Source organism: Oncorhynchus keta, chromosome 21, assembly GCF_023373465.1.
Source record: "Oncorhynchus keta strain PuntledgeMale-10-30-2019 chromosome 21, Oket_V2, whole genome shotgun sequence".
Lineage (NCBI taxonomy): Eukaryota > Metazoa > Chordata > Actinopteri > Salmoniformes > Salmonidae > Oncorhynchus > Oncorhynchus keta.
Window position 1 is genome coordinate 26,319,414 of NC_068441.1, and position 21,693 is coordinate 26,341,106.

The window sequence follows — 21,693 nt, forward strand, 5'->3', positions numbered from 1 at the left end:
CAATGTATGTTGGTTCCCCTTCTCTTTTCTTGTCTGGTGCAGTCACCAGACTCAGTGGATTCCCACTGCCCACTAGAATGTTCCATATTGTAGTACACAGCCACTAAATTAGCAGTCAAGAACAAGTCCCTTCTCTGCATTTTTTATGAAAACGTTTATCCATCACAGAAACATTAAATACAATAATACACTTGTTAGAACAATTAAAATACAAACACAAAACAGCTTGAACAGAGTAAGCAAGCTAATTTAACCATTCTACAAACGAATGCCCACATTTAATGTAACATAACAAAACAACATTTACACATTTTCAAATGAGCCTAAACCCATTTCCTGTCTGACAGTGTCGGGAGCTGTGGCTCAGATATCCTACTGGTTGTTCGTCTGGCGGATGTTCAGTGTATCACGCAGCATCAGGTCTTGCAGACGCCACAGTGAGTCTGCCATTGTGGAATGGGCGCCCTTGCTCTTCAGCCAATGGGACGGCAGCCGGCTCTCCTGGCCCTTGGTCATTCGCACATCTTTCTTTCGAGCTGCTGAAACATTCCCACATACACAACACATACATACACAAGGTTATTAGGAAATAGTACATTTATTTTTATTTAACTAGGAAAGTCAGTTAAGAACAAATAATTATTTACAATGATGGCCTACCAAAAGGCCTAAGGGGACAGGGGCCTGGGATTAATAAATACAATATAGGACAAAACACAAATCACCACAAGAGAGACAACACTACATAAAGAGAAACCTAAGACAACAACATAAGGCAGCATCACATGACAACACAGCATAGTAGAAACAACATGGTACAAATATTATTGGGCAAAGTCTACAGCACAAAGGTCAAGGTAGAGACAACAACACATTATACAAAGCAGCCACAACTCAGTAAGCGTGTCCATGATTGAGTCTTTGAATGAAGAGATTGAGATAAAACTGTCCAGTTTGAGTGCTTGTTGCAGCTTGTTCCAGTCACTAGCTGCAGCGAACTGAAAAGAGGAGCGACCCAGGGATGTGTGTGCTTTGGGGACCTTTAACAGAATGTGACTGGCAGAATGGGTGTTGTATGTGGAGAATGAGGGCTGCAGTAGATATCTCAGAGAGGGGGGGGGGGGCTAAGAGGGTTTTATAAATAAGCATCAACCAGTGGGCATTGACAAGGGTTTACAGAGACCAGTTTACAGAGGAGTATAGAGTGCAGTGATGTATCCTATAAGGAGCATTGGTGGCAAATCTGATGGCTGAATGGTAAAGAACATCTCGCCGCTCGAGAGCACCCTTACCTGCCGAGCTATAAATTACGTCTCCATAATCTAGCATGGTGGAGTGAAAGAGGAGCAATTACAATAGAGGAAACCAAGTCTAGATTTAACTTTAGCCTGTAGCATTGATATGTGCTGAGAGAAGGACAGTGCACCGTCTAGCCATACTCCCAAGTACTTGTATGCGGTGACTACCTCAAGCTCTAAACCCTCAGAGGTAGTAATAACACATGTTGGAAGAGGAGCATTCTTCTTACCAAACCATATGACCTTTGTTTTGGAGGTGTTCAGAACAAGGTCAAGGGTAGAGAAAGCACACACTGTACATTCATGATACACTATGCAGGCGAGGACAAATTATACTACTGTCTGTATATGTTTTTTTCTGTTGTTCAAGAAGGTAATTTACTGATACATCAATCACTGAAATATTGTAAAAGTGATTTGTAGATTTGTTGGGGTGTAAATCACTTACTTTCAGTGATGAGTGTTCACCTGAGAGAGTTTGGTCCCACTTGCTGATGGTGGAGGACTGCATTATGTCCCTCAATGTACTTCAGGTATGCCTCTGAGTGGAATAGGCGCCTAGGCTTGGTTGGAGGGTCTACAAATAAGGGTGTTGAGGGCTGCTGGAAGGCAGGCTGGCCCTGTCTTGGGTAGGGTGGTGGGGCCTGCTGTCGGGATCAATCATAAAAAGAAAACAGCGTCAAGGGCCTCTTTACTCATTCTCAAATACAGATGTGAGTAATAAAATAACAAGCATTTACAATCTGTGCTTTTCTAATATACAATTGTATAGACGTGTAGATTACCTGGATTCCGTAGGCTCCAGGAGCACCCGTGTTGACACCGGCAGTGAAGGTATTAACATAAAAAGTCAGAGTGCACCAGGACACAGCTGTTCAATAGGGTCTGGCTGCCACAGACGCTGTGAGACATATGAGCTAAGACAGGATGTTGAATGGTGCCAGAGAGGATTGTGGGTAACCACAACCAACAGCACAGGTGGTGAAAATACATTAAGGATTATAAAATAGATACTAGTTAGCTAATGTGTACTACCTAGCTAGTGTGTAATAGCTAGCTGCAAAAGCAAGTGGTTAACATAACACTGTGGACCAGAGCTAGTGCACCGAATGGTACACTACACGACCAAAAGTAATTGGACACCTCATTCCAAAATCATGGGCATTAATATAGAGTTGGTTTTCCCTTTGCTGCTATAACAGCCCCCACAGTTCTGGGAAGGCTATCCACTAAATGTTGGAACATTGCTGCGGGGACTTGCTTCCATTCAGCCACAAGAGCAATAGTGAGGTCGGGCACTGATGTTGGACGATTAGGTCTGGTTCGCAGTCGGCGTTCCAAGTCATCCCAAAGGTGTTGTATGGGGTTGAGGTCAGGAATCTGTGCAGGCCAGTCAAGTTCTGCCACACAGATCTCAACAAACCATTTCTGTATGGACCTCACTTTGTACACGTGGGCACGGTCATGCTGATACAGGAAAGAGCCTTCCCCAAACTGTTCCCATAAAGTTGGAAACACAGAATCGTCTAGAATGTCATTGTATGCTGTCGTGTTAATATTACCCTTCACTGGAACTAAGGGGCCTAGCCAGAACCATGAAAAAACATTATTCCTCCAAACCAAACCTCCATTGCGCATGGTGATCTTAGGCTGCAGTCCCGTTCTGTGAACTTGTGTGGCCTACCACTTTGCGGCTGAGCCGATGTTGCTCCTAGATGTTTCCACTTCACAATAACAGCACTTACAGTTGACTGGGGCAGCTTTAGCAGGGCAGAAATGTGATGAACTGACTTGTTGGAAAGGTGGCATCCTATGACGGTGCCACGTTGAAAGTCACTGAGCTCTTCAGTAAGGCCATTCCACTGCCAATGTTTGTCTTTGACAATTGCATGGCTGTGTGCTCGATTTATCCACCTGTCAACAACAGGTGTGGCCGAAATAGCCGAATCCACTCATTTGAAGGGATGTCCACATACACGATACAGTTGTGGCCAAAAGTTTTGAGAATGACTCAAATATAAATTTTCAAAGTCTGCTGCCTCAGTGTCTTTAGATATTTTTGTCAGATGTTACTATGGAATACTGAAGTATAATTACAAGCATTTCATAAGTGTCAAAGGCTTTTATTGACAATTACATGAAGTTGATGCAAAGAGTCAATATTTGCAGTGTTGACCCTTCTTTTTCAAGACCTCTGCAATCCACCCTGGCATGCTGTCAATTAACTTCTGGGCCACATCCTGACTGATGGCAGCCCTTTCTTGCATAATCAATGCTTGGAGTTTGTCAGAATTTGTGAGTTTTTTTTTGTCCACCCGCCTCTTGAGGATTGACCACAAGTTCTCAATGGGATTAAGGTCTGGGGAGTTTCCTGGCCATGGACCCAAAATATCAATGTTTTGTTCCCCGAGCCACTTAGTTATCACTTTTGCCTTATGGTAAGGTTCTCCATCATGCTGGAAAAGGCATTGTTCGTCAATGGATGGTTGGGAGAATTTGCTCTCGGAGGATGTGTTGGTACCATTCTTTATTCATGGCTGTGTTTTGGCAAAATTGGGAGTGAGCCCACTCCCTTGGCTGAGAAGCAACCCCACACATGAATGGTCTCAAGATGCTTTACTGTTGGCATGACACAGGACTGATGGTAGCGCTCACCTTGTCTTCTTCGGACAAGCTTTTTTCCGGATGCTCCAAACAATCGGTAAGGGGATTCATAAGAGAAAATTACTTACCCCAGTCCTCAGCAGTCCAATCCCTGTACCTTTTGCAGAATATCAGTCTGTCCCTGATGTTTTTCCTGGAGAGAAGTGGCTTCTTTGCTGCCTTTCTTGACACCAGGCCTTCCTCCAAAAGTCTTTGCCTCGCTGTGCGTGCAGATGCACTCACACCTGCCTGCTGCCATTCCTGAGCAGGCTCTGTACTGGTGGTGCCCCGATCCCGCAGCTGAATCAACTTTAGGAGACGGTCCTGGCGCTTGCTGGATTTTCTTGGGCGCCCTGAAGCCTTCTTCACAACAATTGAATCGCTCTCCTTGAAGTTCTTGATGATCCGATAAATGGTTGATTTAGGTGCAATCTTACTGGCAGCAATATCCTTGCCTGTGAAGCCCTTTTTGTGCAAAGCAATGATGATGGCACATGTTTCCTTGCAGGTAACCATGATTGACATAGGAATAACAAGGATTTCAAGCAACACCCTCCTTTTGAAGCTTCCAGTTTGTTATTCGAACCTAATCAGCATGACAAAGTGATCTCCAGCCTTGTCCTCATCAACACTCACATCTGTGTTAACGAGAGAATCACTGACATGATGTCAGCTGGTCCTTTTGTGGCAGGGCTGAAATGCAGTGGAAATGTTTTTGGGGGATTCAGTTCATTTGCATGGCAAAGAGGAACTTTGCAATTAATTGCAATTCATCTGATCACTCTTCATAAGATTCTGGAGTATATGAAAATTGCCATCATACAAACTGAGGCAGCAGACTTTGTGAAAATTAATATTTGTGTCATTCTCAAAACTTTTGGCCACGACTGTATATACAAAAGTATGTGCGTAGCACAATGAGGCCCTGGAACAAAGCTACTGGCTCACGCTATACATAAGACCAAAAAACGTCTACATGTTGTGAACGCACATACTATTTGAGAAGCAAAAATACCATCTGAGACGCATGAGCTTCACAGACCATGCAGCATCAGCACGCACAATCTGCAGCTGGATGCTTCTCCAGCTGGCCATCTTGGATTGTGTTGTCAAATACTGACTTTACTACTGCCCATTTAATATAGAGAAAGACCAATATACACAAGACCAAATATAGAGAAAGACCAATCAGCAACAATCTACATTGAATGTTCAGGTACTTCAGAGAACTGTGTTTCCATAAACATTGTATTTCCAGTGTTACAATATATTTTAGCAATGCGTTACCCTGTTGATGAATCCCTCAGCGACTGAGCATCAGGCTGTGTGAACGGCTGTTGACTGGTTAGTCACTACAGGACCTCAGCTTATGTTACTGGTAGCCCCTCTAGTGAGTTAGAGTGGCAGACAGAAAGCAACTGCAGGGGCATGGCAGGGAGGGAGGCTGTGAAAGTGCTCTTACCCAGGTATGGCATGCCAAGGAACCTGGAGATACCTGGCATCAGGTGATGATGGAGCAAGAAATGCAACCTCATGCCAGTCATACTAAACATGCCGTCAACTGGGCCCTGCAGCAGCATGTACCCATCATGCCTTTGGGGAGGATGAGGAGGAGGGTATTGCAACACAACAGATATGTGCATCAGTGGTAGGGTTGCAAAGGGTCAGAAACCTTCCGGTAAAGTTATGCCCTGGAATTTGGGGAATTTTGCTTAAATTCATATTTTATTTTAGCTTATAACAGGAACCTTTTTTTTGTGGGATACACATATGGCAATTCTCAGGCCTTGTGGGATATTTTGGTTCAACTATCCCCAATTCAATGGAATTGGAACCCTCTGCATGCACAGTGCACTCTTACATCACATGTACAGCAGATTCTCAAGATCTTGCACACTAATGAGATCCTATTGAGCCCATACTACTACACTGTCTGAGCCAAAGACTACATGCTTTCTGGTAAGTTTTGATTACCAATACTGGGTGGGGTGAATATATTTTATATGACATACATTATTTTTTGAATAGTAAATAGTAGCCTACCGCAAAGTGTGTTTAAATCATTTCTAACTTGTTAACAATTTCTGCAAATCAGTTTTTGCTTGCTTGAGGCTGCTAACTGAGTATTAATTCACCTGTGTCCACACATATTTCATTTTAAAACTATTATCTTACAAAGGATTTGTTTAATCAAACTGCTTAACTATTTATTTGTACATGGGTTTTTTAAAACTATTTTTCCCCCTAATCATTACAGGAAAATGCCATGGGCAGTATCTGATGTGTGGAGACATTTCACTGCAGATAATGTAGAAGGAAAAGCTGTGAACATTTGCAAATACTGTGCCAAATCATATGTGAAGAATGCAACAAAGATGCAGAATTGTAACGATCGTTGTTGGAATGAGGTGAGGACCAAAGCGCAGCGTGGTATGTGTTCATGATGATATTTATTTCTCAGAACACTAAACAAAATAACAAAGAGAAAGAAACAAAACCAAAACAGTTCTGTAAGGTGACAAAACACACTAGACAGAAAATAAACACCCACGAAACACAAGTGGGAAAAGGCTACCTAAGTATGAATCTCAATCAGAGACAACTAACGACACCTGCCTCTGATTGAGAACCATTCCAGGCCAAACTCAAAACACAACATAGAAAAACGAACATAGACAACCCACCCAACTCACGCCCTGACCATACTAAAACAAAGACATAAATAAAAGAACTAAGGTCAGAACGTGACAGTACCCCCCCTAAAGGTGCGGACTCCGGACGCAAAACCTAAACCTATAGGGAAGGGTCTGGGTGGTATGTGTCCAGGCCAAAGTGGCGAGACACAGTAGTGATGAGACCATAGGCCTTGTCTACTTATGATAAGGTAAAATGTTTATGTTTCTGTCTCCATAGGATAAGGTAAATATATTCAAAGTTTAAAACATCTTGATTTAAATGGTATTAATATTCATTTGCATACATTTCCGTTAATTCCCATATATTTCCGTTAATTCCCACAGAAAGACTCCACCTTTGAATATTTCCCAAAATGTGCAACCCTAATCAGTGGTACATGCAACTACAACTATCTGGCAGAGGTCATGCACTAGCTAAATGACTAAACATCAATCTAGAGTTAGGATATTTGATATTCCATAATCAGACATTCATACACACATGCAATTAACTCACAAATTACAAGCACTACTTGAATCAGACTGATTGAAGAAAGATCCAGTGAAATTGGTAAGCTTCTTAATAAATGTTGAAGAAGTATATAATTGAAAAGAGGAGATAGCACAGTACTGCAATAAAAGAGTAGCCAAGGGTGGAGTGATGAGGAAATTAAAAAGGGATCATTATTCTAGCAGTTCAGCTTCTCATTGCAGCTCCAAGTGTCCCCAGGGGGGTTCATCCCCCTCAGTGAGGGACTACCTGACACAGGTGTTATGCTGTGATAAATCATCCCCATGGGGGTTGGGAGAGGCTCCACCCCCATCAGCACTCCTACCAGTACCTGCTCTAGGGCACCCACCCCATCAGCACTCCTACCAGTACCTATTCTAGGGAACCACCCCCATCAGCACTCCTACCAGTACCTATTCTAGGGAACCACCCCCATCAGCACTCCTACCAGTACCTATTGTAGGGAACCACCCCCATCAGCACTCCTACCAGTACCTGCTCTAGGGCACCACCCCTATCAGCACTCCTACCAGTACCTGCTCTAGGGAACCACCCCCATCAGCACTCCTACCAGTACCTATTCTAGGGAACCACCCCCATCAGCACTCCTACCAGTACCTATTCTAGGTTACCACCCCCATCAGCACTCCTACCAGTAACTGCTCTAGGGAACCACCCCCATCAGCACTCCTACCAGTACCTGCTCTAGGGCACCACCCCCATCAGCACTCCTACCAGTACCTATTCTAGGGAACCACCCCCATCAGCACTCCTACCAGTACCTGCTCTAGGGAACCACCCCCATCAGCACTCCTACCAGTACCTATTCTAGGGCACCACCCCCATCAGCACTCCTACCAGTACCTGCTCTAGGGAACCACCCCCATCAGCACTCCTACCAGTCCCTGCTCTAGGGTACCACCCCCATCAGCACTCCTACCAGTACCTATTTTAGGGAACCACCCCCATCAGCACTCCTACCAGTACCTGCTCTAGGGCACCACCCGCATCAGCACTCCTACCAGTACCTACTCTAGGGCACCACCCCCATCAGTACCTGCTCTAAGGAAAGCCAGCTGCTGGGCCACCATCTCCCGCTCCTGCTGCTCGGCCACTTTCGCTGCTCGCTCTGCAAACACACATACTATTACAACTTTTGGCAACGTAATTGGCAGAGACATTTCTGCAAGTGGGATTGAAAAAATGACCGGTCATTTTTAGAAACCTGAAAAAGTCCCTTCTAGGTACACTTGTAAGATATCTTACCCTCATACTCAGCTTTCTTGGGAGACTCCAGGTTCCTCCACTCGGTGCCCACCAGACGGCTGAGTTCCCAGAAGGAGAAGTCTGGGTCCTGGGCCTTGATGACCGCTCGCATCTCACTGCTGAACAGGATGTAGCCACTCATGTTTATCTTCCTCTTGGAGCCCTCCTTCTTGGACATCCCCTTTACGGACTTGGGCGTGGACTGCAGTCAAGTAAGGGAAAGTGTGTCATGTCATCTCTAGACAAATGCCATTGCTATACACACCTCCAACTGGATGGCTAAGAGGGCTTTTTCTTCAATCTTACCCTGAACATGCAAATCATTTGAGACATGTTTAGTTTCAATCATGATGCATGCGATTCAGTTGACATGTCTAAATCAGGGTCGACAATCTTTTTATTTATATATATTTTGTAACATTTTATTTACCCCATTTTCTCCCCAATTTCGTGGTATCCAATTGGTAGTTAGTCTTGTCTCATCGCTGCAACTCCCGTACGGACTCGGAAGAGGCAAAGGTCGAGAGCTGTGCATCCTCCGAAACACAACCCAACCAAGCTGCACTGCTTCTTGACACAATGCCTGTTTAACCCGGAAGCCATCCACACCAATGTGTCGGATGAATCACAGAACACCTGGTGACCGTGTCAACGACCACGGCCACAGGAGTCGCTAGTGCACAGTGGGACAAGGACATCCCTTCCGGCCAAACCCTCCTCTAACCCGGATGAAGCTGGGCCAATTGTGCGCCACCCCATGGGTCTCCCGGTCGCGGCCGGCTGCGACAGAGCCTGGACAGGAACCCAGAATCTCTAGTGGCACAGTTAACACTGCGATGTGGTGCCTTAGACCACTGCGCCACTCGGGAGGCCATTGGGGTCGACGATCTTACCAAGAACTTTTGAACTGTAAAAGAGCTTTACCTTCACAACATAACCACACATTTGCCTAGTGTATGTTGGTACTCTGACCTGTGGAGGGGTGTAAGGCATGTCCATGTCGCTGCCTGCCATGGCGCTCTGGAGCTAGGGTATGGAGGTGTCTCCCAGCTCCCCATCATCCTCCCCCAGGTCCTCCAACTCTTCGTCAGTCATGTCGGCAAACTTGGCCTCCAGCACCGCAATCTTCCTGTCCAGCAGAGGGGATGGCTGCTTCTGGGGCACGATCAGCTTCCTGTACGAGACACGTGGAGTAGACTGGGTGCAGTTACACCTGGGTGTTGAGTTCTGTACTACCTTAACTAAAAGGAGTGTTTGTGACTGACTCATAACTCACCCATCCAGGGTCACTCAATACTGCTTTATTGAGTTGTGGAATGTTTTTCTTACTTTTGCTGATTATGCACAGTATCTTGAGGCATGTGAAGGTCAAACCACTCACCTGAAGTAATAGATTTCGGGCTCCACCACCTTCCCAGAGAGGGTGAAGCGCTTCAGGCCCTTGAACTTCTTCATCTGTTTGTCACTCTCGATGTAGCGACTCTCACACAGCAGAACGTCCTCCTCAGGCACCTCAGTGGGTCAGCACGAAAGGTACTCCTTGAAGGAGGACACTGCATACTTCCCTATGGAACAAGTGAACAGAGAGAGGGATATAAGCATGGCACATGTTCGGTGACATTTGAAAATCAACATTTGAAAATAACATAGCATCAACATTATAAAAAAGCGCAGACACAATGTAAGGGCAGAGAAAATACCTATGATACAGGTCATGGTGCAAGTCTCCTCCATGTTGCTAAGGAACCCTTCCTTCTTGTAGAACATCCTGGTGGCCTCATGTTCCGTCTCCTCTGTGTGGATGAAGATGGGCCCAAAGAAGTAGGCCGCTCCGTCCCGCATCCACTTCTTCTCAATCCTGTTAAACAAAAATAAAACCTACTTTATTTTAAATACACTAAATGAATAATAATTATATTTCAAGAAATATCCAATTCTGGGAAATGTGTCTGTAGAGTTGTATTTAACCTACCTCCCCACTCGGTGCTAGACTACTCCATGTGAGTGAATATAGACGCAGTCTCCCACTTTTAGCCAGGTGTCGTTGTAGTAGAGCTGCTCATAGTACTGGCAGCCTGGCTCCCTATTGGTCATGTCCAGGGTTACATCCTCCCTCTCCTACACATACACACACAGTCAGGTTGTCTTTGTTTGCACTCTGTTGGATCACATTTAATCAAAGTCATATTGGCCATGATTTCCAACCACTCACCTTATCCACAATAGTGTCCACGGCTTTGCCCTCTTCTTGTATCTCTGCAGGCTTCTCTTCATCTTGCTTAGGGGAGAACATGGATGCAACACGGATTACAGGCAACAGTATGTCCCGAGGGACAGACCTAATGGAGCTCAGGGGCATGATCCACATCTTGATCTTCTTGGTCTTGGCTGAGTAGCGAGACTCACAGACATACACATCATCTGCCCTGAAGCCCTCTGGGTGAAGCTTAAAGTAGTCCTGGAATCAGTCACAAAACAAAAGCCAAGGTCAATAACATCATGCAATGATTCACTCGAAACGTGTCATGCTTCAACCATATTACAAAGAGCTGAAACATGGAAATAGAAAATAGCTTAGTACCTTGACAAACATGACAACACCTTTTCCCAGTATCATGCTGATGGGAATCTTGTTGAAGTAGTCGCTCTTGAAGACTTCCTTCTCCAGGAACTTGCGTGTAGCAAGATGGAATGTTTAATTTGGCCTGTAGAACCAGCAGCCATACAGCCACTTCTCACCTGGAATGTGAACACAGAGCAATACTATAAAAAAGGACAGACAAATTGATTCTTCATGTGTGCGTGATTTTGAAGCAGTCAAAGTGAACTGCAAAATAAATGATTGAATGTCAGACCATTTCCACAACAAAATGCAAAAATAATGCAGCATCACTACTACAGGGTTTGTACAAACAGTGGTAAGTGAAATTTAAGGACTTTCTAGTACTTTCTCAAGCACTAATATTTGTTTTCAAGGACCATCAATTTGTAGTATTTCTTATTATGCAATTGTTTCTAGTCACCAACAGATGGCAGTTTATCGCCACAACCTCATAAAAATAAACGTACTATTTATTCATCACTACCATAACAGTTCTACTCAATAATATGTGTATGCGGAGATCTTTGTGGGCTATACTCGGCCTTGTCTCAGGATGGTAAGTTGGTGGTTGAAGATATCCCTCTAGTGGTGTGGGGGCTGTGCTTTGGCAAAGTGGGTGGGGTTATATCCTTCCTGTTTGGCCCTGTCCGGGGGTGTCCTCGGATGGGGCCACAGTGTCTCCTGACCCCTCCTGTCTCAGCCTCCAGTATTTATGCTGCAGTAGTTTATGTGTCGGGGCCTAGGGTCAGTTTGTTATATCTGGAGTACTTCTCCTGTCCTATTCGGTGTCCTGTGTGAATCTAAGTGTGCGTTCTCTAATTCTCTCCTTCTCTCTTTCTTTCTCTCTCTCGGAGGACCTGAGCCCTAGGACCATGCCCCAGGACTACCTGACATGATGACTCCTTGCTGTCCCCAGTCCACCTGGCCATGCTGCTGCTCCAGTTTCAACTGGCCTGGGCCCTAGGACCATGTCCCAGGACTACCTGACATGAGGACTCCTTGCTGTCCCCAGTCCACCTGGCCATGCTCCTGCTCCAGTTTCAACTGTTCTGCCTTACGATTATTCAACCATGCTGGTCATTTATGAACATTTGAACATCTTGGCCACGTTCTGTTATAATCTCCACCCGGCACAGCCAGAAGAGGACTGGCCACCCCACATATGCTCTCTCTAATTCTCTCTTTCTTTCTCTCTCTCGGAGGACCTGAGCCCTAGGACCGTGCCCCAGGACTACCTGACATGATGGCTCCTTGCTGTCCCCAGTCCACCTGACTGTGCTGCTGCTCCAGTTTCAACTGTTCTGCCTTATTATTATTCGACCATGCTGGTCATTTATGAACATTTGAACATCTTGGTCATGTTCTGTTATAATCTCTACCCGGCACAGCCAGAAGAGGACTGGCCACCCCACATAGCCCGGTTCCTCTCTAGGTTTCTTCCTAGGTTTTGGCCTTTCTAGGGAGTTTTTCCTAGCCACCGTGCTTTTACACCTGCATTGTTTGCTGTTTGGGGTTTTAGGCTGGGTTTCTGTACAGCACTTTGAGATATCAGCTGATGTACGAAGGGCTATATAAATAAATTTGATTTGATTTGTTTTACTACTTATTTACTACATAAGAGTGGTAAGTCAGTACGGATGATGTTGACTTATTTCTTTATATGAACTGTAACTCAGTAAAATCTTTGAAATGGTTGCATGTTGCATTTATATTTTTGTTCAGTGTACATAATAATATTAAATTGTCTTTATACTTAAATTGTCTTTATATTTTGCAAAATTTTTGGTCCCACAGGCTGTCCCAACACATAATGACATGAAAGTGAATTCTGACAGTGTAAAAGGCCCTTAGTTGACTCTAAAATGTTGTATTCTATACCCATTTGAAGAGAAACAGGTTATTAATGTGTTTGATAAGATTAAAGACTCTCTCAGGGTACCCTATTTACATTTTAGGAGACCCAACATGGGTCCCGGACCCCAAGTTTGGGAACCACTATACTACTAACCTCTCTCCCCGCTTGCTTCAATGCTTCCTCTATCTGTGCATCTCCTTTGCTTCCTTCATTGCAGCCTGTCTCACTACTCTCTGTAAAGAAAAGGTATTTTGTTATGAGAACTTATAGTAGCCCATCTTTTGATTATAGCAAGGTTTTTTATTAATTTAACTAGGCAAGTCAGTTAAGAACAAATTCTTATTTAGAGTGACGGCCTACCCTGGCCAAACCAGGACGATGCTGGGCCAATTGTGCGCCTTCCCTATGGGACTTCCAATCACGTCCAGATGTGATACAGCCTGGAATCGAACCAGGGTCTGTAGTGACGCCTCTAGCACTGAGATGCAGTGCCGTAGAACACTGCACCACTCGGGAGCTTAATTTCAGTCAACTGCTCCTGCTGAGCAGTTGACTGTTCCTGCTGAGCAGGCTCTGTTCAATGTTAGCCTCTAACGTCATCCTTCTAGCCAGCTAGTTTTTGCTAGCTACACTACCAGTCAAAAGTTTTAGAACACCTACTCATTTAAGGGTTTCTTTATTTTTACTATTTTCTACATTGTCGAATGAAAGTGAAGACATCAAAACGATGAAATAACACATATGGAATCATGAAGTAACCAAAAACGTGTTAAATCAAATATATTTTATATTTGAGATTGTTCAAATAGCCACCCTTTGCCTTGATAACAGCTTTACACACTCTTGGCATTCTCTCAACCAGCTTCATCTGGAATGCTTTTCCACCAGTCTTGAAGGAGTTCCCGCATGTGCTGAGTACTTGTTGGCTGCTTTTCCTGCGGTACGACCCATCCCAAACCATCTCAATTTGGTTGAGGGTCGGGGGATTGTGGAGGTCAGGTCATCTGATGCAGCACTCCGTCACTCTCCTTCTTGGTAAAATAGCCTTTACACAGACTGGAGGTGTGTTGGGGCATTGTCCTGTTGAAAATCAAATGACAGTTCCACTATGCGCAAACCACATGGGATGGCGTATCGCTGCAGAATGCTGTGGTAGCCATGCTGGTTAAGTGTGCCTTGAATTCTAAATAAATCACAGACATTGTCACCAACAAAGCACCCCCACACCATCACACCTCCTCCATGCTTAACGGTGGGAAATACACATGCAGAGATCATCCTTTCACCTACTCTGCGTCTCACAAAGACACGGCAGTTGGAACCAATAATCTCAAATTTGGACTTCAGACCAAAGGACAAATTTCCACCGGTCTGATGTCCATTGCTCGTGTTTCTTGGCCCAAGCAAGTCTCTTCTTATTGGTGTCCTTTTGAAGTGGTTTCTTTGCAGCAATTCGACCATGAAGGCCTGATTCACGCTGTCTCCTCTGAACAGTTGATGTTGAGAAGTGTCTGATATTTGAACTCTGTGAAGCATTTATTCGGGCTACAATGTCTGAGGTTGGTAACTATAATGAACTTATCCTCTGCAGCAGAGGTAACTCTGGGTCTTCCATTCCTGTGGCGGTCCTCACGAGAGCCAGTTTCATCATAGCGCTTGATGGTTTTTGAGACTTTATTTGAAGAAACTTTCAAAGTTCTTGAAATGTTCCGGATTGACTGACCTTCATGTCTTAAAGTAATGATGGACTGTTGTTTCTCTTTGCTTATTTGAGCTGTTCTTGCCATAATATGGACTTGTTCTTTTACCAAATAGGGCTATCATCTGTACACCACCCCTACCTTGTCCCAGCACAACTGATTAGCATGAAATGCAATAAGAAGGAAAGAAATTCCACAAATTAACTTAACAAGGCACACTTGTTAATTGAAATGCATTCCAGGTGACTAGCTCATGAAGCTGGTTGAGAGAATGCCAAGAGTGTGCAAAGCTGTCATCAAGTCAAAGGGTGGCTATTTGAAGAATCTCAAATATATTTTGATTTGTTTAATACTTTTTTGGTTACTACATGATTCCATGTGTGTTATTTCATAGTTTTAATATCTTCACTATTATTCTACAATGTAGAAAATAGTAAAAATAAAGAAAAACCCTTGGAATGAGTAGATGTTCTAAAACTGTTGACCGGAAGTATACCTGGCTAATAGCCAGAGCCCTTGAGCTACCTAGCTACCGGGGGAGCAGTCAAACATAAAGAGCATACAGCCCGGCATTTTAGCTATTGATGTGGCGTTTGGTGGCGCCTAATCAGTCAGTAATGAACCTGCCTGGCTTAGTGGCAGTGTGGGTGGAATGAACGAGCTTGCCTGGCAACCAGAGCACGAAACACGTGAGAAAATGAGGTTGCAAAATCAATACATTTCTCCAATATTTTTCATATTAACATATTTGATCATTTTCTGTTCTCCTCTCATTTTAATTCAAGTACTTTTCAACTTGAGAAAATGTCAGATACTCAAGGTATTCCAGTTCTTGAATTTCAGAGTACCAAATTCAAGAACTTTAACAGTGGAGGCTGCTGAGGGGAGGACGGCCGATGATAATGTTAATGGAATGGCTTGTGTTTTGATGCATTTGATACCAGCCATTACCATGAGCCCGTCCTCCCCAATTAAGGTGCCACCAACCTCCTGTGAACTTTAAGCACCTCAAGCACCTTGTTTGAACCGTGCAACTAATGTTTTTCAGTAGTGGATGTGCAAAGGCACTAACCTCCTGCCACAGGCGCTCAATGCAGACGATGTGTGGCTGCAGGTTGGGCTCAGCAGGCTCCACGTACACAGTCTCCCACATGGTACATGCTGTCCTTGAAGCTACAGTCCTGGCTGGAGGTACCCTGGAGACCAGACTGCCATGCCCCTCCGACAGGGTCCTCACTCTTCTTAGCTTTTGTGGGTTCACAACTCAACTTGGTTAATCAGTAAAAAAATGTCATGATTACTATTAGCCCTATAACTGGTGCCACTGGGTAACTATTGTTGACACTGCTTTGATTGGTGGAATAGGTATATCTATCTACCCTGCTACAAGTTGCTAGGTTCAGCGTGTCAGTGGGTGCAAACCTTTTTTCTCCTCTTCCCTCTTGAGCTTGTCCTCCTTTATCTACTTGGGTAGTTTCTCCTTCTTCTGCTTCTCCACGTCGTTGGACAGGTGTTTGGAGGTGTAGCTGAGGGCGGGGGTAAGTAGGATTTCGCCATTCTTACACAGCTCATCTCGGACCCGGATAAAAAAAAACTGCTGCAGCTCTACCGCATCCTCAAAGATCTCAGAGTCCGTCCTGGAGTGACATCACATATACTTTGATCATATTCCAGGGTAATTTCATAGGACTTTCTAACTTAAATGCACAGAAATCAGACCTATGGTTGATATTACCCAAAGATCGCAGAGAGAGAGAAAATAAGAGAACATGGCAAACACTGTTCCCTAATTGTGCCCCACCTGTGCGTGCGCCTTCTCTAGCAACTCAAACATGCGATCCTGGAACAAGTCCAGTCTCTTGTAGTGTCCCTGGTCTACATTAGTCCTGATGATCTCAAAGTTGAGCGGCTGTCTGTCGGGGCTGCTGGGGTCAGTAGCAGGTATCTCCGCCAGCGAGTCGCTGTAGCAACGACCCTCATCGTCCTGATGGCCCAGCATGGAGACAAAGAGGCTGTGGATGAGGTGGGCCACGTCGGGCACATGGGCGTCCTCACCCCCCTCCGGGTCCCGGTGGGTCTCCAGCGGCACACGGTGCAGCACCAGGGTGTCACGGTAGATCAGAGACTCGGACTCATTGTAGGTGCAGGTGTTGTTGAACATCAGCACCAGGTCCTCCACCAGCGCGTCTACATCCTGGTACTTGTTGGTCAGCATGTGGCTCTTGACCTTTTCCATGTCCACAGGCCTCTTGATGGCGATGTAGTAGTTGGGCAGCTCGGCGGGCGACGGCAGCCGCAGGAAGATGGTGCTGAGGCGGCGGCCACCCTTGTCTGTGAAGTTCTTCACCGCCTCATACAGCTTGTTCAGCTTCTGCTGCAGGGGGGTCAGGAACTTGGACTTCTTTGGGATAATGCCACTCTTCCCTGGATTTACAGAGGGTGTGTGTGTATTAGCAATTTGGGGATAAAGTGATAATGTGAAACAACTAGGCTTGAATGACAACCATATACTGGATCTGAATTATTTAAGACAAATTGGATCGTCAGCAACATACTCATTTTCAACTTTGGTGACGTCATGTCATCGTCGTCAAGCGTTGGGACAAGATCCCTCCGTTTGCCCTTCATGATTTTCTCCAGGATGTTGGCATCGTTATAGACCTGGATCAACATCAAGTAGTCCGTGGTGAAACTGAGGGGCATTTAGAGCAAAATACATACACTGCATGGCCAAAAGTATGTGGACACCTGTTTGCTGAATATCTCATTCTAATCTTGACAAACCATTTCTGTATTGACCTCGCTTTGTGCACGGAGCCACTGTCAAGCTGAAACAGGAAAGGGCCTTCCCCAAACTGTTGCCACAAAGTCAAACGCACAGAATCGTCTAGAATTTCATTGTATGCTGTAGTGTTAAGATATCCCTTCACTGGAACTAAGGGGCCTAGCCCGAACCATGAAAAACAACTCCAGACCATTATTCTTCATCCAAACATTACACTTGGCACTATGCATTTGGGCAGGTAGCGTTTTCTTGGCATCTGCCAAACCCAGATTTGTCCGTCGTATTGCCAGATGGTGAAGCGCGATGTATCACTCCAGAGTCCAATGGCGGCGAGCTTTACACCACTGCAGCCGACGCTTGGCATTGCGCATGGTGATCTTAGGCTTGTGTGCGGCTGCTCGACTATGCAAAACCATTTAGTGAAGCTCCCGACTAACAGTTCTTGTGCTGACATTGCTTCCAGAGGCAATTCGGAACTCGATAGTGAGTGTTGCAACCGAGGAACAGGCCGTTTTTACGCGCTGTGCGCTTCAGCACTCGGCAGTCCCGTTCTGTGAGCTTGTGTGGCCTACCACTTCACAGTTGAGCAGTTGTTGCTCCTAGACGTTTCCACTTCACAATAACAGCACTTACAGTTGCCGGGGCAGCTTTAGCAGGGCAGAAATTTGACGAACTGCACAAAATTAGTGCCCTCACTTGCACAAAAGTAGTGCCCTCCCAAACCTACAAGCCATCATGGTTCGGTAGCTCCAATATTTAATCTTCAGTCTATTTATAAGTAGAACACACAACTATCCACAAAACAATTGATTGCAACTGAGTACACATGGTCTCTCCTATCATTGCTATGCAGACGACACACAATTAATCTTCTCCTTTCCCCCTTCTGATGACCAGGTGGCGAATCGCATCTCTGCATGTCTGGCAGACATATCAGTGTGGATGACGGATCACCACCTCAAGCTGAACCTCAGCAAGACGGAGCTCCTCTTCCTCCCGGGGAAGGACTGCCCGTTCCATGATCTCGCCATCACGGTTGACAACTCCATTGTGTCCTCCTCCCAGAGCGCTAAGAACCTTGGCGTGATCCTGGACAACACCCTGACGTTCTCAACTAACATCAAGGCGGTGTCCCGTTCCTGTAGGTTCATGCTCTACAACATCCGCAGAGTACGACCCTGCCTCACACAGGAAGCGGCGCAGGTCCTAATCCAGGCACTTGTCATCTCCCGTCTTGATTACTGCAACTCGCTGTTGGCTGGGCTCCCTGCCTGTGCCATTAAACCCCTACAACTCATCCAGAACGCCGCAGCCCGTCTGGTGTTCAACCTTCCCAAGTTCTCTCACGTCACCCCGCTCCTCCGCTCTCTCCACTGGCTTCCAGTTGAAGCTCGCATCCGCTACAAGACCATGGTGCTCGCCTACGGAGCTGTGAGGGGAACGGCACCTCAGTACCTCCAGGCTCTGATCAGGCCCTACACCCAAACAAGGGCACTGCGTTCATCCACCTCTGGCCTGCTCGCCTCCCTACCACTGAGGAAGTACAGTTCCCGCTCAGCCCAGTCAAAACTGTTCGCTGCTCTGGCCCCCAATGGTGGAACAAACTCCCTCACGACGCCAGGACAGCGGAGTCAATCACCACCTTCCGGAGACACCTGAAACCCCACCTCTTCAAGGAATACCTAGGATAGGGTAAGTAAGGGTAAGTAATCCTTCTCACCCCCCTTCTCCCCCAACAAGATTTAGATGCAAGTGGCTGTTCCACTGGTTGTCATAAGGTGTATGCACCAATTTGTAAGTCGCTCTGGATAAGAGCGTCTGCTAAATGACTTAAATGTAAAATGTAAATGAGTACAGAACATAGAGAAGACTGCCCAAGACACTACTGGCACAGAGGACAGTGAGGCAGACCTAATCAATGCTTAACACCACAGAGACCAGCATACCTAAGCAGCAGTATCATCTCATTGTAAATTAAATACTTCAGTAATGTTACATACAATAATTAGTATAGGATACTTTACAGTCATACAGATATGGATACACAACTACAGCAGAGCTTGGGTTTGAACTTGAGTTTCAGCATTGGCAGCTCTTGCACCCACTGACCTGCTGAATGTGGTTGAGTTTCAGCACGTGCTTATAGATGGAGGAGTGAGGCATATTGCAGCGCTTGGCATTCTCAAAAATCAGAGTGAGGTCTGCGTCTAGCTGCTCTCATACTCGTTGTTCTTCATTTTGTTCCTGTGTGTGGGGAATTAGGGATTTCCTCGTATTTGGGAAGGGATGGGATAGAAATACACTGTACAGCTCATGCCATGTTACGCCACAGCAAAACATACAGCAGCTGATTTAGGAAAATGATTAGGCCTGAATAAAACTTGACAAGAGACTATTAAATGGACCATCTTGGAGCCCAGATGACATAAATCACACTTGCATGAATTTGTTTCAAATAACCCTTTTTTGTGGAACAACTTTTCAAATCTGCCATTTATTGAGCAGAGATACTGTCCTTCCACTGTTTGGCCTACCTCATCTGTTGCAGGGAGATGGGCTGGCTGATCTGCTGGTATTAGTCTGGGTAGTCATTCCTGGAGGGCAGCTGGAGGAAAGGCTCGGAGATAAGCTGTCCCTGGCTTTTCCTTCCGCCCCGCACAGCCTCGTACAGCTGGAAGATGGGGGTACTCATGTCCATGCTGTGGTGGATGCTCTCTGCCTCCGACTCACCCTCGTCATAGTGGACAGACCCTGGGCAATGAGAGACAATCGAATCAGACAGATGAAGTCTGAAGTCTTCTGACAAACCCTCATATATTAGTATACTTAGCACTGCAATGTCCCTTCTGTTCTTATATGTTCCTTATTTTTTACCAGGTTGATAATGCAGAGCCAAAACAGCTAACAGACCAATGAGACGTACCAGCCAGAATGCCATCGTCATCACTCTCATACTGAAGAACTATGGTAATAGCTGGTCTACCTGGGTTGACCTTCTGTTCCTGACACACACACACACACACGTTTAATTCATGGAAAATCCTTGTAAATATTGCATGTTGTTTGCTCTTAAATTATACTTTCTGTTCTGTTTATGGTATTGCTTACTTGATACGAATGCTGGATTTGATGGACACAGCAGCCTCAATTTCTGTCTTTCTCTGTGAAAAAATATTTCTGATGGTGTTGGCATCCTTAAATAAATAAGAAAGAAAGCATTATAACAAACAAAACTGACATCATAATTCTGACTTAATTCTTAGTTGTAGTACAGCATACCGTAAAAACCTGTGACCCAGGCTCATTGTACATTTTGGCATTCTTGGCCAGGAGATCTATGTCTTTTGCCATGGCGCTAACACTTCTGTAGAGGCTCATCTGAGAAAAAAATGACCAGTGATTTATTGTATGCATACCACTTACAGTATATTCAGTCAGATGGTTGGGTAGCATACCTGTATCTTCTGGGAAATTATTTTCAGATCTATTGGGTCCTTTACTATGGCATAATAGTCTGGGTATTGCGGATCTTCATCATGTCAATGGGATGTGTCACAATGTGGCAGTAATCCGGTTGATTCCTTCAAGGAAAACACAATAGATAAGTGAATTTAATGAGGCTTATGTTCTTAGTAATGGAGATTTCTTTGGTAACCATTCTATATTAACCATCCTCTGTCCCGTCTCTTGGGTGCTCTTATGAACAGCTCACATAACATCCTTCCTTGGTCATCCTTATAAACTCTGATCGTGTTGTACAGTTCATGGCATACTGCAATCTGGAGGCAAAACATAGTAGTGAACATAATAGTGAACACAAAACAATACAGGCAACCATGTTTATGAACACTTATTCAAAAACTACACAACGGTTTGACTTGTGCCTGCTGATTTAGAGTCAAAATTCAATTATTCAATTTGGGTTGAGACATGATCCGAAGGCATAACCACAGAAGTTGAGTACTATATTTGTATTGGAAAGCAATGTTTCTACACAAAAAAAAAGGCTTTTAACTGAACTTACTGGATCAACAGTGGGAATGTTAGAGGTTCTTCTCCTTTTCCGACCTACTGAAGATGCTGAGGATGACGGCTGTCCATCCTCAAAGTCCATCCCACTGACACTACTAGAGGGGAACGTAGCCCTTCTCCTTTTTGAGCCCATGATGAGTCCAATACCTGGAAAGAAGAAAAAGGCTAAATAACAACAGCATATGAAGTCAATTTAGCTACAAAGTTAAAAATATTGTGAGATATTGTATTAACATTCTCATCAAACAGGCTCTAATCATGCTTCGATGCCATTACCTAGAATAGCATGAAGGCCCTGTTCAGTGATCAATTGCAATTACTCCTCA

General features: G+C 45.0%; 1 pseudogene; it reads right to left on the reverse strand.

Moving 5' to 3' along the window:
- Window positions 1–138: 138 nt before the first annotated feature.
- On the reverse strand, window positions 139–20,350 carry LOC118372686 (protein polybromo-1-like; annotated as a pseudogene).
- Between the last annotated feature and the right edge of the window lie 1,343 nt (window positions 20,351–21,693).